The sequence below is a fragment of the Nannobrachium achirus genome (assembly GCF_963921795.1).
Source record: "Nannobrachium achirus genome assembly, chromosome: 5".
NCBI lineage: Eukaryota > Metazoa > Chordata > Actinopteri > Myctophiformes > Myctophidae > Nannobrachium > Nannobrachium achirus.
In genome coordinates this window covers 39,181,339-39,187,338 of record NC_137814.1, presented here as the reverse complement: position 1 = coordinate 39,187,338, position 6,000 = coordinate 39,181,339, and the positions used below count along the sequence as shown (strand labels likewise).

Here is a 6,000-nt window from a genome sequence, read left to right as displayed (position 1 = left end):
GCATCATTCCCAATGACTCCTTTTTTTAACATCTCTTGGGTTTGATGTTGAGTCTAACCCTAAAGTTTTGCTAGCAGATGAGGACATAATATGGCTTGTTTATGCTCAGTGCATTGTTTTCTTCCTTTTGGTTCAACTGTTATTGCTTTCTTCTGCAGCCTTGGTTGATCAACTGAGCAAAATGCTTCCATTCTCCATGATTTCAAATTGATTGTTTCATAGAACAAAGACGGTTGTATTTGGTAGTGATATCAGAATACTGGCGTCAGTAGTTGCAGGGACAGGAATCGACAATGTTAGAATTTAGAACAGCTGTATAGCATACAGTATTTTACTAACACTTCAACACGAGTAATGTGAAAATGAAGGGTTGGAATAGAAATGTCTTGTTCATCTCACTTTGTGTGCATACAATAATGATTAACACGTGACTCATCACAGGATTCTTTAAGGCAATATACATCCATATACGATATGAAGTACTCCTACCTATCTTTCTGCTCCTCTCACCGCGTTTCCCCGTTATACCCAAGACATGTATTACCAATTTGTATCTTGTTATGAAATGGAATTGTTTTTGTTTTGTTTTTAAGTTCATTTTATGGTATGGTTAATACTGTATTATGAAGATCCTAACTAGAAACCCACACAAGACCAGGTTGGGTATAATTCAAAGAAGGGAATGTACAGATTTCATTCACATAGAACATATTAATCTCTCCTTTAAACTGTGTCATTTTGGAAATGACCTGACTTGGGTTGTCATCTTTCACATTGGTCCAAAAGCTCTGTTTTGTATGTGTTAAAATGGTTACCCTCCCCAACCCTAATTGACATCCAGTAATTGGTCTTTACTAATTTCCTAGTCATGAGGGTTCTGATGAAGACTAGTGTGATGTTTCACATTTTCTATTGTCTTAACGGTGCTTGAAATAAATGAATGGCAGAAGATGGAAAAACTAAGGTGTGGTTTATTTTACTTTCATGCAACACTTGGTATTCTTTGTGGCACAATCAAATCCAACATGCATAATACTTGACCCATTTAGAACGGGTACACATTATTGTGTATCATTATTTTCACGACTTTTTCAAAAATAGCTGATTGTGACTTGTGAGCTTGTATATCTGCTATTTTTCACTGGTTAAAGCATTCAATAATTCTAGGCCTAAATGGGTTTTAATACAATAGGTTTAATACTAACATCTGTCATCAGTACTATCCATCAGTGGTTCTTAAAGTGGGGCCACAACACAAATCTTATATTGGGGTCCCTTTGCCACAAAAATATTTTCAGATGGGGATCCAGGGCCAAATGTACATTCATTTGGGGGTCATTAAGAACCACTGATATACATAACATTTGCACACTTTCTCAAATTAGGCCTATTCAAGACTGCTCACTCACCATAAAATGAAAACAATTTAAAAGTTGCTCTGTTGTTGTCAATGTAACAGGTGTTATAATGGTAAGTGGTAAGTGCAATAATTCTTATTTGCGATGGAAATTTCATTTGTGTAATGTTTAAAGCTTGTCTTAAAGGGGGAAAATTGTGATATATGGTCGAGGTCAAGTTTTCAGCCACTCAATGACAAGTCTATGGCATTGGTGCTCAAAGTGGGGGGCCTTGAGGGGATCGAGTTCCAGTTCCATCATTCCATGGGGTCCCCAGCTAGATGATAGTTAGGATTCTAGGAACCAAAATGAAACGTGTACAAAAAAGAAAAGTGTAGCCTACAAATGAAAGAAAAGAAAAGTGTACAAATGAAAGAAAAAAAAAATACCGTAATGGGTCAATTTGGCTCCATTTGTACACTCAGTGTTAAATTAACATTGATTTTACAATATAAATTGGGGTCACAGTCAGAGATAGAAATGCCATTATGTACCCCCATTTGGCGTTTAATACCGTATAGCCTAAATGCATGTCAAACTGGGAGTCCTTGAAATTAAAATGGTTGGGAATCACAGCTAAAGCCGTAAAAATGATGGGGGTCCTTGACATGAAAAAAAGTTTGAGAGCCACTGGTCTGGGACCGTTCGGTCTTTTCCGACCGGCTTCGTTTGTTTCCGCTCTCTTCATATTAGTTCCCACGCACTCTCCTTTTGCTCCGCCGTGCTGTGCTGGAAAATGGCTGTGTTGTAGGGAGCCGAGAGTTATGTGCGGTACAAGAAAGAAAGCGAGAAAGAAAGCGAAGCAGAAGTAGAACACCGGGGCTGGAAAAATAAGTTTAACGCACACAGAGACGTTATCGTTGGCGTATATTCGGGAAACAACCATTTACAGTTCTGTCAAAGCGCAGCAGCCACAAGTGAGAAGAGAGGCGAGAAATAATCTGCGGGTGAGTTTTTCCAAGTTATTGCACATTTCCAGGCTGCCACTGTACTGGAAAATGGTGGAAGCGCTGCCTGCAAGTGTGTCCTGCGCACTCAGTATAAGCGTTGCTGACTTGTGCCCTAGTTTAAGTTTCAGCACGAGAAAAAGCTTTTTTTCTTTTTCTCCTCCACATTATGTTTTGCACTTTATATGTGGCAGTGTTTCTCAAAACTTTCAAATGTCAAGGTCTCCCCTTAACTCTGACAGTGTACAAATGTTAGGGGTTCATTTGGTCCCGTTTGTACACTGTCAGAGTTACAGACTTGTTGTATGGGTCAATTTAGACCCATACAAGAGAACCACTGATATATGGCATTAATATTAGTATTTTAACAGTAACCACTAACCAACCATGTTGCCTCGCTTGCTACTCGACGGTTTGACATGTATCATCCATAAGCCCGTTACTGTAATTTCTTAAGACTTTTCATAGTGTTATTGCAGTTTTGTCGCTGTTCACATTGTTATTCGAGATAATTATACTACTGTTCTCAGATCCTAGTAAAACTTACATTTCTGCAAACGTGCAACATTGTTGACAAAACACCCTAGCTGTTCGTGTGTACGTTTTATAGCACGTAAAACTAAAGTAACAAGACCCCTCTTATATATACACACACCTTTTGGGGACTTTTAATATATTCCATTTCATTTTTGTGTCAGAACATGAAAATGCAACAATATGGCAAACGTCTGTGTTAGGCCTACATTGTTAGATATGGACTGAAGTTGCATTGCAACAGTTCTAAAAGAAAAAAGATATATTTTCAGAACCCATGTCCTTGGCTCGTACACACAAACAGCCTTAAGAAATATTATTTACACCTAATAAACCTATTGACCACACTTCTGTTTGTAATACCACTGTAATATTCTATGAGATTAATGTCTGCAGGCTACAGTTGGTTATGCAATATGGATGATGCCTTGGGATAATAGACATTACAGTATTACAGTATAATTTGATGAGTTACATCTTAGGCCTGAAGATTTTGCACGCATGATGCATCACAGATGGAGTAGTGGAACTTATACTTGTGTAATAGTAAGCCAAACCATTCAACTGTATGGAGAACCTGCTTACTAATGAAACGATGTATTATGTAACTGAATATCAGTCTGGCATTGTACTGTGCTGCTATCAATGTATGACTGTTGCAAAGGCTTGTTCATGCCTTTGAACACCCTATTATGGCTTAAATGACTTCCACAGATAGTTTCTTCTAAATGTTATTAGTTTGTTCCCCCAGGAGGCTTAATTTGTAATTCCACCTAACTAAAATGCATTTTTCATATACGTTCTTCAACCCAAAGGCCTAAGTGAACTGAACAAGAAAGTTAAAATAGAGCAAATTATTTGATCAACATTGGAGCATTAAGACTACCTTGGGATGTTAGCTACACTGTAACAGCCAGAGTGCGAACGCTGGTTTCTTACCCAGGGAACCAAAGCTCTGGTTGGTGAGCCAAAGGATCTTAAGTGGCCAAAGGAGATATATGGAATCAGGGAGGGATATTCAGCTAAACCCCGCTGCTTTAGACTTCCCCACCATGAAGAAATCTGTGCCTGGTTGGGCACATTACACTCACAAATCCTGGTTCATTACATACAGTGCAAATCAGTGAAACCATAGTCCCTAATAGGATCAGTCAATTACTTTTTTCTGATAGCTCAACCTTGTTTTCACCACGTATTCTTTTATTTTGTTGTGAAGTTGCTATCACTGTCATGATGTGTACAGTATATGTCATCACATGTATTACCATAATGCCGCATATATGTCTTTTCAGTTTGTAGAATGTGTACTGGGTACTATCAATACTAGTGTGGTATAACAAACTGTTGGACAGTTAAGATTACAGAATACAAACAAGCCTCAGCTTGACTAGTTAAATTAAATTGCTTTAGAAGATGGTATAGTTACTTTGACTTTGAAACCGTTGTATATATCCCCAAAAGAAGTACAAATCTGTCCATTGGCTGATATCTTTAAGGCTAGTAAATGGTGTTAGTAGTATTTCATTGGACTCACTGTGATTGTGACACTTTTGTTTATGTTTACGTAGCAGGAATGGTTTTCTACTTGTGTTAACTTTGAGCATGTGTGTAGGATTAATGGATATTTTCTGTTCAGGGTAAGGGAATGCTATTATTTAGTATAATTTCTTGCTATCACTCGGAACGTCATGGATTAGAGCAATAACTACTGTAGTACAGTGGTTCTCAAACATTTTCATGTTAAGGCCCACAAAATGTATATTGTTGGACCCCCATCTGAAAATAGTATGTGCCACTGACCCCATACCAGATTTGTGTTGTTAAAATGTTTCAAAAAATTTTGAAACATTTTTTGAAAAACGTTGAAAATACCTACAAGCTCACAACCGGTTGAAATGCGATGCATTGTGAACCTGTAGATCAGCCATTTTCAAATAGCCAGTGTATATACAGTAGTGTTAAAATATTCAAACTGATTTTGAAGCTATATTAACTCATTTTGCTGGAGACTAGGGCTGGGCAATATAATCGACATGGCAATACATCGCGATAGTTTATTTGCCAATACTGTATCGATACTTCAGGCTGTAGTATCACGATACTTTGAGGAAAATAAAATATGTTCCCATGCATAGGAACCAATGGTAGAAGTCCGGTTCTGACACACCGCTGCCTCTAGATGTCGCTTTACTATAGTAGCTACTTCCCCTTCCCGTGGTATAGTCTCTCGAGAAAATGGCTGCGAACGACGAAAACAACAACATTAGAGCAGCGTCGGCAGCTTTTAAAGCTGATATATTGCAATAGTATCGCAATAGTATCGCATCACAAAGATTTGCAATATATTGTGATACCATTGCATCGTGACCCAAGTATCGTGATACGTATTGCATCGCGAGATTCTTGCCAATATCCACCCCTACTGGAGACCCCCTGGAACCACCTCAAGGACTCCCGCTTTGAGAACCACTAATAGTAGAAGAGCAACTAAAAACCTTTCTGCTAACAACATAGCAAATGAGCCAACGTCTGGTAACTAGGCATACTGCAGGATCTACTTATCAGATTTTGTTGCTTTGGTGTTGTGTAATGTTCAGACCTCAATGTGGACACAAGGAATTTGGTTGAAGGTAACTTAACCACATGTAGCGTCCCTACTCTGGGCAGTCATAATAGGCGAACATTTGGCAGAAAAAACAGATATGCAAGCTTGCAATGTGTCGCCAGGTTGTAGATCGGCTATTTTCAGCAAAGATTATCTGGTGTAGAGGGTAAAAAAGGAGCAGAAGAGTATAGACTGGGGAACCCCAGTCATAGGGTTTAAGTGGTTAAGTGTTGTTCAGATCCCTCCATCTTGGTTTTAGAGGAAATAAATCTAACAAGTCCCCTCTAATCCCTGTACTAGTCTATATTGCACAGCCTTGTTGTGCTATACACTTTTCAGACATTGTCAAGTCTGGAATGTTACAGTATCTGATCTTGCTCCATAGTTACGACAGTAAGCTTTTCACTTTCATGTGGAAAGATACAAATTCAGGTGGATTTAAAAAAGAAGAAGAAGAGAGAAATCGTTAAAATGCCTCAAAGCCTTTCAAACTCTTCCTTTGGCCTACTGTATGCTC

The 6,000-nt window shown here is 38.5% G+C and overlaps 1 protein-coding gene across 1 annotated transcript in view; it reads left to right on the top strand.

Annotated features, from left to right (window-relative positions):
- The first annotated feature begins 2,142 nt into the window (after positions 1-2,142).
- The window catches only part of pik3r2 (phosphoinositide-3-kinase, regulatory subunit 2 (beta)), a 44,128-nt gene continuing 40,270 nt past the window's right edge, over positions 2,143-6,000 (top strand). The window contains exon 1 of the mRNA XM_080726642.1: positions 2,143-2,344. The gene's annotated coding sequence lies outside the window, so the exon portion shown is untranslated. The remainder of the gene's footprint in view (positions 2,345-6,000) is intronic.